The sequence below is a fragment of the Glycine soja genome, chromosome 10 (genome assembly GCF_004193775.1).
Source record: "Glycine soja cultivar W05 chromosome 10, ASM419377v2, whole genome shotgun sequence".
Lineage (NCBI taxonomy): Eukaryota > Viridiplantae > Streptophyta > Magnoliopsida > Fabales > Fabaceae > Glycine > Glycine soja.
Genome location: NC_041011.1, coordinates 36,295,032 through 36,308,386, shown reverse-complemented (window position 1 = coordinate 36,308,386; position 13,355 = coordinate 36,295,032).

Below are 13,355 nucleotides of genomic sequence, written 5' to 3'. Positions count from 1 at the left end.
CTTACATATTCAGACATAACATATTGACAATCTCTGATGGTAAAATGCAGCTAATAAAACTAAATCTACACCCTGATGCAAAAGGTTCTTAAGTGGAAGTATTGGAAAGGTATGTCAATTTGGGGCCTATTGTTGACTTCTGTGTGGTAGACCTCGAAAGGCAGGGCCAAGGTCAGGTTGTAACTTGCTCTGGAGCTTACAATGGAATAGGGATTAATGAACAGGTCAGCTCCCCTTCCTCTACCTCAGTGTGGAATATTTGCACCCAAGACACATTCAAAAGGAATGGAAATTGGAAAAATAAATCTTTCTATCAATGACAAACTCCTTACAAAATCTTAATTTTTTTATGCATGTATTTGATCTAGGCATCGGTAGAACTTCAAGGTATCAAAGGAATGTGGTCGTTGAGATTCTCAACAGATGATCCTTTTGATACTTTTCTGGTTGTGAGTTTTATAAGTGAAACAAGAATCTTAGCAATGTATCAAAGGAATGTGGTCGCTGAGATGTCACTCTCGTGAGAAGGCTTACTTATGAAAAACTATCATTGAGGGAACGAAGATCACCAGATTAATCGTCAAGTATAGAAGACTCTTATGATTAAAGTCACAGAGAAGTGTTTCAACTAGGCACACAATTTGATATTAAGAACCATATGCGTGATATCTTTTTCTCAATTTTTCGGCAAGTTTCGGGGACGAAACTTCTTTTAAGGGGGGTGGAATTGTAATTATTTATAAATAAATAGATTTTTAAAAAAATGATCATGTTTTTATAAATAAATAAATAATGAGAAATAATGGTTTGAAGAAAAAAAAAATATTTGATTTATTCATTTGATAGGGAATAAAATAGAGTTCCTTTTTATAAAATATTAAAAATAAATAAATAGAGTAATAATAAGTTGTGTGTACCCTAGGTATAAATATCGATGTTAGGTCAGTTTTAGACTGACGATGTCTCTTCTTTCCCTCATTTCCGTTTTCCCTCTTCTCCTCTCCAAAACCCTTTCTTTTTCTCGCAACCCACAAAACCTGTCTAAGAAAAACAATGATCTGAGACTCATTCACCGTTGGATCATTGTTAAATTTGAATACCACGTTTGCAACCCAATTTCAAGCATTCTAACCGTTGGGAATTGCAAAATCATGTCAGAGATAAGAGAAATACCCTTCGCACCGAAGCTTTCTCTTTTCCCGCAGAAACCCAAAACGGTCTCAGTAAAACTACGATCTCAGTTTCGTTAACCGTTGGATTTGCATGAAATTTGGATTTATTATTGGGAATTAGATTGTGCACACTTTCACCGTTGGGATTTGCGATATAATAGTTTTGGAGGGAGAAAAAGGAATTGCATGAAGAAAGTACAAGTGGAAGCTTCAATCTCTTCTCTGTCTCTCTGATGTTTGGGAATTCTATCGAAGCAGTCAGAGGAATAACTGGAGGAATCTCAGGGAACCGCTAGAGATGCCGCTATCACTTTCGGAAGACACGTGAGTCCGCTTAGAGGTAAGGGATGAGTTTATCGCAATTGGAGGTTAGAATGAACATGTGTAGGGGTCCTTAGAGAACTAAATTTGGGTTTATTTTGGGATGTTTATTGAATTATAATTTTCTCTTTGTGATTATAAATACAATATTATTGTTTTCTACGTACCAATTGATGTCCTGATGAGAATTGATTGATAAACTTGAGTGCTCTTGATGTCTTTGTGTTTAACCCATGAATTTGATTAATTGATTTTGATATAATTGTGAGAAACTATTTCAAGGATTTTACACCCCATGTTGTGATAAAATCTTTTCTATAAATTGTTATGTTGAGGTTATGAAATGATGATTCAAACTGTGATTATGTGATAAATTGAACATGTAATGGATGATGAAATACATGTGTATTGAGATGAGATGTGTGTATTGAGTTATGAACTATAAACTGTGCAATCACACAATTGTTAGACCCTTTAAGGGTGACGAGTATTGTGATGGGATCCATTGTGGGAACCCGACGAGTTAAAATGATTTTGAAAACAATTGAGTAGTTGTGTATATTGCATAGTTCATAGGTAAAGTGAATATGATTCATGAGATGTAATAACATGCTATTTTGAGATTATACCGTTGTGATTGAGATCGAGTGTATGTGATAAATTGTGTATGTATGTGATTGAGATGTTGTGTGCATTGAGTATTAACTATGAATTGTACAATCACACAGCTATAAGTCCCTTTAAGGGCGACGAGTTAATGCTAAGTCCCTTTAAGGGCGACGAGTTAATACTAAGTCCCTTTAAGGGCGACGAGTTAATGTTAAGTCCCTTTAAGGGCAATGAGTTAATGTTAAGTTCCTCTTAGGGTGGCGAGTTAAAACTATTTTGAGAACAATTGAGCAGTCGTGTATTTTATACAGTTCATAGATAGAGTCTGTGTGCTAAAATGTTTTCTGGATTGGACCTGAATCAGGAGGGAGAGGCCCTGACAGACTCTTCGGAGTGTAGGCCTTGGGGGTCACACGGTTTGAGTGCTCCTTTAAGCCTATGTTGATCCCATATGGTTGGAGCATTCTCGCAAAACACTGTGACCCGGAATGGTCTCCCTATGATATTACCTAGTGAGAGTGACTTGACTTGCTAGTGTGTGGTTTGTCTTGTCATGTACTCCTAGGCGCCCGACGAGGTTTTTCACTAACATGGTACCACATTGCATATAGGCTCGAGTCTTAGCATAATTGTTGCATACGCTTGCTAATTGTTTATTATGAAATTGATGTGTTATTATGTCTTGATCGGAGTGTGTGATTCTTGTGTATTGTGATTGATGATTGAAAAGTGAATTTTGAATGACAAAGTGATGAAATAATGTGAGATATGCTAAGTAAATTGTATTTGGCTACTATATGTTGTCTTGTCTCTCTCTAGTAGTTAGGAATGTGATAACTCACTCCCGGTTTGTTGTTTATGTTTAGATCCTGTGATGATCTTGAACTTTGTGTTCGGGGAAGCAGATGAATAGGTGGATGACTATGAAGAACCTCATGCTAGAGGACACGGGAACACAACGCTCTGATAGGATGTGACATTAGAATATAAGTTCTATATTAATTGTATGAAGCTTAGACGACCTTGTTTGAGTCGAGATGACTTTATTATTTATTTGGACAAGTTTGAATATGATGTAGAAGAAAGTGAATGTGAGCCTTTTACCCCTTTGAAAGGCTTGTATTTAAAAATACTTTTAATTAATATTTGAATTTTTATTCCTTTATTAGTATATATGTGAGGGGTAGAGGGTGTCACAGAGACCAACACCTTCCACATTCCAGTAGGAGAGTTGACGATCACACTAGATGATGTGTCATCACTCCTCCATCTACCTATCAGTGGCGCCTTCCATAGCTTCGAGGCTTTTTCCGTGGACGAGGCGGTATTTTTGTTGATGGAGTTGCTTGAGGTGTTCGGTGAGGAGGCTAGAGCCGAGACAGTACGAGCGCATGGGGCATATCTACGCCTCTCATGGGTTCGGTAGATCTATGAGATGAGATGCCAGACACGACGATGGATTGTAGCAACTCATGCTTATCTCCTGCACCTGGTTGGTTGCACTCTTTTTTCTAACAAGAGTGCAACAAATGTTCATGTGGTGCATCTATAGGCTTTTCGCGACCTGGGTCAGAGTAAGGGTTATGCCTGGGGAGCTGCGGCCCTGATTCATATGTATGACCAGTTAGATGAAGCTTCTAAGACCACGACACGATAGATTGGGGGGTACCTTACTTTATTACAGGTAAATTTTGTGTTCGTAATATGTTACATTGGATTACGATGTAAACATATTTTTATGTTATGTTAACCTAATTTTTTTTTGTAGTGCTGGATCTATGAGCACTTTCCGAGTGTGCATCAGTGCGTCACCGATGATGCGTACGAGGAGACGTCCCCTCGTGCCTCCCGGTGGCTGACGATGAAGGCTCATATGAAGGGAATTACAGGAGCGCCGTACCGGGCACGTTGTGATGCTTTGACGGTCACAGATGTGTGCTGGTTGCCTTACAGTGACCATCGAGGGGTTAGGGGGTTTGAGCTGATTTCATCGTTCCAAGGTCAGCTGAGATGAGGTCCTATGGTGGTCACAATTCGACCGGAGAGGGTGGTACGCCAGTTTGGGTACATTCAAAGCATCCCTCCACCGCCTGTTAGCGCTTCGTTGTCATATGATGATATAGATGACAGGTGGATGCATTTCTCGGACCACGTAGTAGCTGTGGGTGACCTTTGTGTAGTGCCTGGGCAAGTATCTGTAGATTACATGGAGTGGTTTTTCCAAATATCTCAACCATTCATGATACCGGCCCAGGCAGGTGACCAGCCCAGACATGCACCTGCCCCAGACCATGAGGACTACATGCAGCCGGACATCCCAGAGGTTCCAGTGGCATTTGACCACCCTCGACATGCAGTGGTAAGATTATTTGCTCGTTTAATGTTTGATGTATTGTTATTTATTTTAAATTTTGTAATAATTTTTTTTTATGACTGTTGCAGGATGATTACGAAGGCTATGAGGCGATCGCAGAAAGGTTGGAGCATGTGCTCAACCTTAGGATGGTCACTACAGGAACAGAGTTACATGATATCATGCAAGATTACCTGAGGATCACCAGGGGGGGTGCCAGCGCAGATGGAAGTGTTAGGGCTCGACAAAGACGGCGCACAGAGCATTGATGATGTTTTTTATGTTTTGTAGTTGACATCATTTTTTGTATTTGTTACACTTTTTTGTTTAATATACTTTACTTTTTGTGCACTCTATATGACACCGATTCCGATTCTGATTAACTGACGTTCCAATTCTGATTCCGAAAATCATGACTTTCCTTCATAAGAATGAGATTAAAATTATAAATTTTTAAAAATAAGATAACTAAATGTTTATGTTTTAAAGTAAGAAGATCAAAATTAAAAAAAAAATTTAAAAAAATAGGATTTGGAGCCTTCAAACATGTTCAAGTATCCATGTTCGGGGATTTTTTTAAAATTATGCGCGAGTCGCCTAAGACATTCGAGGGGCACTATTTCTCATGTTTGGACGTCAAAGAAGCCAAAAAAATTATATCGTCAGCCGGTTCCACCGAATAACACCTCAAAAAACAAGCATGAAATTAGAAAAAAAAAGGATTTGGAGCCTTCAAACATGTTCAAGTACCCATGTTCGGGGGTTTTTTAAAATTATGCGCGGGTCACCTAAGACATTTGAGGGGTGCTATTTCTCATGTTTAGACGTCAAAGAAGCCAAAAAAATAATATCGTTAGCCGGTTCCACCGAATAACACCTCAAAAAATAAGCACGAAATTTAAAAAAAAATAGGATTTGGAGCCTTCAAACATGTTCAAGTACCCATGTTCGGGGTTTTTTAAAATTATGCGCGAGTCGCCTAAGACATTTGAGGGGTGCTATTTCTCATGTTTGGACGCCAAAGAAGCCAAAAAAATAATATCGTCAGCCGGTTCCACCAAATAACATCTCAAAAACAAGCACGAAATAAAAAAAAAAAACAGGATTTCCACCCTTCAAAGTATGCCTAAGGTCTGAAGGTGGAACAATTAAAATAAATTATATTTGGACCATTCAAACAACACATTCAATTTTATTATGGAATTCTAACACGCTGTAAACAAACAAATAAAAGTTACATAAAAAACAAAAAAAGAAACGTTGCATTCAGTCGTTTAGCGACGTGGCATCCACATCGTCTTCGAATTCCATACCATATTTAGTAAAAATAGCTAAAATTTCTATTGGCCCATATTTTTTCCAGTAGTTAGACTGTACTAACACCTTCAGCACTTCATCGTTGGTTTTCAGCTCATTAATTTCATATTTTATAACTTTATTTGAATACTCAAAACGTCCTGGTTGCCGAAAAAACAATCGTCTTATCGCTTGTGATTCGTGAATTCCATGAGGGGGAATCCCTTTAGGTGCAACTTGCTTTATCAAATCCTTCAGTTCATCGAGGGTACATCCTGAAGGAATTTCAAATTTCTTTGGATTTTTTCCTGTGAACGCACATCCTACAAATTTGTTCTAGGGTGGCATGTTCCATCTCCCATTGTAATACAAGAGCGCGTCATGAGTAGGGGTCGTAGTGCGTTCAAGTAAGTTTATTACTTCATCTGGTGTTCTTTCAACGGTGCATAATAACTCAATCGGACCAACACACGAAAATTGATCATTACACATTAACATTGTGTTGACATTGTCATCATTTATCAATTGCATACATTGAAAGCGAATTTGGTTACCTGTATGGGTGAATGGCTGGCGGTAGTGAATTTCATCCAAAAATTGTTTGTCGGTTAGCTAAAGGGTATTGTGTATTCTGGTTTTTAGGCTTGCAAAATCACAGTTGTTTGGTACTCGAATGGGCACCGGAGTGGAAGTTTGGAAGTAAACCCCATTATCATTGAATAATCGATCCATTTGGAAAAATGAAACCCAACCTTGACTTGACAATCGTCTGACTGCTTGTTTCTCCTAAAAATGTCATACTTTGCACTACTAGAAAAATTTAATTTAGCAATCAAAATTAGCGACCAAAAATTTTCGGTCTCTGTTAGCGACCGAATTAGCGACTACACAGCTAACGTTGCAATTCGCGACTGAATTTGCGATCAAAATTGGTCATGATGTTTAACTTGGGTCAGCGACTGAATTAGCGACCAAAATGAAAGGTCGCTGAAAACTTCGATGGCTATTTCAGTTGCTGAATATGTTAAAAAACAAAATTACACTAGCCACTGAAGTAGCGACCGATATGTAGTTGAAGATAGCAACCGAAGATGTTTCAGTCGCTATTTGAAGATTATAGCGACCGAAAAGAATTTGGTCGCTATGCGTATTTCTGTTTTGAGATTAGCGACCGAATTAGCAATAGAAATTTCTTTATTCTATATAAGTGAAGTAAAAAAATAGTATTTATTATAAATTGTAATAATACAACAACAACAGGGTCTATGTTACTAAAGTCTAATAATACAAATTCTGTCTATGACCGTTTGTCGTTTGTATATTGTGTCTAATGAACTTATTTTATTTGCAATGTTAATTTCTTTATTTACTGGGTTTATACATTTATATATTTATTTTCCTTTCTATATGTTTAAATTATTCATATAAAAGGAAAAAAAAACACACAACCCATGTGTATGCAGGGCCCCATACTAGTTGTTATTGATGATTATTAAATGTAATTTACCTTATGCAATTTATTGACACTTTGAGCTCATTTATGATATGTTTCTTATTGCCCGTTCTCTATGTTTGCGTGCATATTTGTATTAGAGTAATGTAATAGGTTTTGTCTTGAATAAAGATATTTTGTTGGACCAATTATGCACTCCTAGCTAATGATTATATTAAAAAGAAGGCTAATTTGTATTACATGGAAGGGATTATGTCGATTAAGTGATGTACAACCGCCATGACTCGAATTGGTTCCTATTCTTAATCATGAAATTATGATATACCCAATGTATAAAATGATTTAGTCATTTTAATGCGCGTCGTGTTAGTTTAATCTATTTATTTATTTAGTCTGTAACGTTTAGAAATGTCACATGAGTCAAGTGGGAGAATGTAAGAATTAATGTCACATGAGCTAAGTGGGAGAATGTAAGAATTAATGTCTCATGTGAGAGACATGTAACTTATGTAGGGACTAGTAAATAAATAATTAATAATTAAAGACTAAATTGTAATTGAGTTAAATTGGAGAAGTTTCTAGAAATAATTACTATTTGATGGGAGTAGTAGTTATAAATGGGTTAATACTCACTAACGTGAAATAAGATCTCCTTCCTGACATAAAAGTGTTATCTCAAAATCCCTAGCTATTATGAATGTAGAGGGAAAGAAAGAACAACTAAGGGAGTAGAATCTTGTTTCGCTCCTCTTTCAAGGAATCAAAGTACACCAGAGAGAGGTCTCACTATCGAGAAAGGTACACAATGTTTATCTATTATTTGTGAGAATTATATATTTCAAGATCCTACTGATTTCCTATAATTGTTAATCTCGGGAACCCTTAGAATTTACAAAAAGTACTAGTACTAGCTAGGGAATAGGGATACTTAAGGTGTCCCCTTGCTTTGAGGCGTGTACAATGATGGTCTTCACTAATGAAACTAATTAAACACAAACAATACACCAAGTGAATCTAACTCAATTGGTTGAATAAAGTGTGTGAGTGATGTAAATTTCTTGTTACCATCTTTTATTCCAATGGATCAAATAAAGGCCTCTATCAAGCTCTCTCTCCCACTCCCCCAACATTTCACTCTCCATTTTTCTTTTTAGGGACCTTTCCTTATCGTACTCATTGTTTTTTCATCAAACATGTTACATTATTATTTCATCTATGTCTTGTCCCCATCTAAAGCCGCCCCCCCCCCCCCCCTTCCCATGTGCCATATTAACATGCTGCACCAGACACCTAGACCTAACTATGAAGACAATCAAGATCATTGATTTGTAAGTATCCTTATATCTCTCTCTTTTTTATTGTATAACTGCATTGTACATTTGTACTTATATATTTTTTTGTAGACAGTGTTTCTAGGAATCGCTCAGGATCTTCGAACCATATGGAATCTAAGGGAAGCGACCCTTGGCGATGAGGAATATAAGGATATAAAGTGGGTACTAAGGTGAGCAAAAGAGGATAACCCTTAAGGAGCATGCACACAGCAGGGGAGGAAGACTCGTCATTGATTTATGTTTTGTATTAATATTTTATATTTCATATTTTGTATTTTATTTTTTAATTTTGTTACCAATCATCATGTTATGTATGTATGCTTATTTTAGTAAAATTTCTTCTATATTCTCGCATGCATGCATCTATATTTATCAAGTTGTTTCTGAAAAATAGTTTAGAGTGTGTTTGGATAGAGAATTTTAACTGAGAAAAGTAATTTATCAGAGAATTTGAATTTTTGTAATTTAGAATTCATTGTTTGGATGCTTTTTATGAAGAATTTAAAATTTTGGAATTTTAAAACAGAATTTTAAACAACTAAAAATCTGGAATTTCAATTTTCTTCTAAAAGGTGAGAAATTGAAATTCTCTTCTTACCGTCTTTTTCAAGAAACACCGTCTGAGCTCCTAAAATATCGATCGGGTGTGAGCATAGAGGAACACGTATAACTAGCACACCAACCATATTTTTTTTTCATTCATTTTTTTCATCCTCATAATTTTAATTTTTTTTATCCAAACATAAAATTTTAAAAATAAAAAAATTTCAATTGAAGTATTTGAAATTCTTAGAATTTTAAATTTCTCAGAATTTTAAATTTTTTCATCCAAACATACTCTAAGGAAATTGTTTTAGTTCTATTTCTTATAAAAAATAAATATTAGATATATAAAAATATTTTTTCTCAATTACATAACAAAAGAAAGTTTAAGTTGTGTAATAGGGGATACAAAATAATATTACACAAGAAAAAAAAATTTGTTGTGTATAGACACAATAGTAACAAGTTTTCATAGTGAGGGATTTTCGTCAACATACATATAAAATACCAAGTTTAAGGGAGTGGGGTGGGGGGGGATAGCAACGAGGTGGTGCCAATAAGAAAGCTCACGGTTAAATTGAAATGGGGAAGCCCAGCCCATTCTTGCGGTCTGATCGGGTGACCACAAATAGCCAACGATGATTGTGTGTTTGTTGAATCTTGGTTGATTTATCAAAACGTAGGTGGTTTCAAGCTGAATTGTTTGGATTATTTTTTACGAATGAGTGGTGATGATGAATTCTTGTGGAATATTGGTTGATGATGATGTAATTATTGATGAAATTGGGTTTGAATTGTTGCTAAACTGCTATAGGTATATTGGGCATATGATGGACTTCAGATGTATGCTAATTTTGCTGTTGGGAAAAAGGACTAATATGGTAGAGACTATATAATGAGATTACTATATACACATTAAATTGAGGTAGCTGTGTGCTGATTACCCCACGTGAAATACAACTTATGACCTGAATAACTAAACTTTATAAACCTTTCAAACAAAAAAAATAATCAAACTAAACTTTATAACAAGGCTTAGCTATTAGTTGAACAATTTAAACGGTAACTTTTGAAGTATTGTGGGGATAAAATAACAAAATGATAGAATAATTAGGTTTCATGTGCAACATAACTAAGAGTTGTACCAAACGATCTCACACATTTGGTATATGATTGAGTTGCTTAATTATGCTGATAGAGATTCGATTCTCTAATATGGAAGAAAATTTATTAAGAAAGACAAAATCTATTTTAATAATCTCTATGCCTCAAGAGTTGGTCCCATAACTTTCGTACGTGAAAATATCTTTTTTTCCAGAATAAAAAAACATAATTAAGAGTTGCAACAACAAATAAATGTGGGTAAACAAACTGGTCCAAATTGATTAAAGTTTGTCTATGTAATCAGTTTAATTCTTTATCGTAAGTTAACCCTAGGAATTTAATAGAATCTATGTAATCAGTTTAATTCTTTATAGTAAGTTGATAATATATTTCAAAACTAAAATATGATAATTAAATTGATTGCATCTATGCTAATTATTAAATTAATAACAAATATTAATGTATCAGTAAAAAAAACAAATATTCATGTACAATTCAGAAAAAAAAACAGCATATATTCACGTATAAAAAAATTATATGTGAAACTTGAAAGTGAAGATGAATTAAATGAAAATATGGTTAAGACAGTTCCAATCTCGAGTTGTCAAACAACGAGTCTATTCTTTGAAATTAATGGTTAAGACAGTCCACTTGTCTACAGCCTAATCCGAATTAGACTTTGTCAAGTCATATTTTATTTTTATTTTTATACCAGATTACTTGTTATTTTGTCAATTGTTAATGGAAAAGATTTAAAATCCTAATTTCTCTCTCTTCTCTTTTTTCTTGTATCTCTCAATTAATTTTATAACTCTAAGCTAAACATTTATTAGTATTCCGACTGATGAGCAATAATAATAAAAAAAAATCTTCAAACATAAGAACAACATTTTATTGTGGAGACAATGGGTCGAAATGGAAATTGAGAATTCCTTGCATACAAAAACTTGACGAGGCACATGCTATTGAAAACAACTACAATTGGTCAATGCTAATGTCCTTAGTCAAACAACCATTGGCATCAGCTTAGAATATTAGAATATCAGGCCAATGAAAAGAATGAGAGTGCTGCTAGATGCATCCAGCAGTTTTGCTGGTGCACCTAGCAATTGCTGTGAAAAGGCTATAATGCCCTTCACTAATTTTTTTTTTAAAAAAATGAAACCTCTCTCTCTCCCACGCACGTTCTTCTTCTTCCTCCAACGGTTCTGCTTCTTGCTTTTTCTGCTTCTTCAGTTTTCTTCTTCCTCCCGTGCAGCTTCTTCATTCTTCTTCTTCTTCTTCGTCGCCAGTCTTCTTCTTCTTCTTCTTCGCCATTGCCGCCATTGTTGCCGCGTTTAGGAGGAAGGTGTGGGTCTTCGCGTTTGTGGTGTGGGTCTTCGCATTTCTGCTTCTTCTTCGAGGTAAGTTTGTCGTTCGCGTTTTGGTTTTTGCCGGCGATGGCGGAAAATGCTGTCAGGAAGTTGCTGGGTTGTTTACGGATCACTTGATCCGTAAGCATTTTCCGGATCAAGTTGATCCGGAAGATACTTACGGATCAAGTGATCCATAAACTACTTGTTAGTGGTTTACAGATCAGTTGATCCGTAAGCATTTTCCGGATCAAGTTGATCCGGAAAATTCTTACAGATCAAGTGATCCGTAAAGCATATTAAGTAGTTTACGGATCAAGTGATCTGTAAGCATTTTCTGGATCAACTTGATTCGGAAAATGCTTACGGATCACTTGATCCGTAAACAACTCACAGCTTCATTTTATTTGAAAAATTGCCAATTATTTTGATACATTGTGAGTTTTTTTTTAAATTAGGAATTTTGGTTATTAGGATCAGCTCTGAATGTATGCTAAATATTTGATAAATATTGTCATTTTGGAGAATATCTACTGTTTCAATTTGATTTAATGCGAATATGTAATTGTCTTTGATGTAATTGTCACTTAGAACTAAATGTGGTATCGGAAAACTGATTCAAATGCCTAGACAACCTCAGCAAATTAAGTTCAAAAGTAACATGATTAGGACAAATCCCTAAAACTTGATTAAATGTTGATCCTTGAGAGGAAAAGGAAAATGGGAAATCATTGCTTCACCTAACTCACCTGCCTAATGTCTATGAATTTCTTTTGCTCCCTCTAAAGCTCAAAGGCCTGCAATCATTTCATTCTTCAAAAAGCAGCCCAACCTCCTTTGCTTTGAACAAAGACAATGAATTTTATTCATGTCTTAAAAGGAGAAAACATTCATTATCCGGTGGTCACACTACTAACTTCAATTTCAACGTTCACAACATATTTAGGACTAGCATTATTAGCTTTTTATAGAACTGATCAACAAAAACATATTGGTCAATGTGGATTATTTCTAGATAGAATGCTATAAGGACAATCAATTAGTGTATATAGAAAACATTTAGAGAGAAAGTTTTATGAGGGTTAGGAGAACAATTAATCCAAATCCTATAATGATTGCAACTTTTACTAGTTGTTCTTATTTCTATTTCAGACTGAACATCAATATTGTTCTATATATTAATATATATTGTTCTTAGATGGAATTGTCACAAGCAGTATAACAAGGAATGGTCCTAGTTGTGATAGCCAACAAGGGAGGGAATTGACATTGATATCATAATGAAGTGAACATGTTATGGCAATTGAATTAGTTTAAAGTAGTGGGTTACTTCTATTAGAGTCATCCAAATTTGTACATTTTAGTAAGAATTTAAGTCTTCTTCTGCACTTGTTCAAGTTAGCTATTTTATTCCTTCACTCAATCCTCTAATGGGTTCTATTCTAGCTTTGGTCAATCATAAAAATAGAACAAAACACAATATTGTGTTGAGAAATGGTATATTTTGATTCTATTTCGTTTATCCACACACATCAAACACTATCTTAGCATTAATTCCTAATTTTCGTTTATCCACACACATCAAACACATCAATCCTGGTTTGATTCTATTTCGTTTATCCACACACATCATTCCTTCATGAATCATTGTTTCTCAGATTCATAAAGCTCGGCAAGTTTCCCACTAAGCATTTGATGTTGTTGACCATTGTTTATGCTTAGTTTGTTTATCCACACACATTTGAGATGTTGTTGACCATAAAACAACACCTTGCTGAATCAAGGTCAATACCACTAAGCATTTGAGATGCTGTTGAC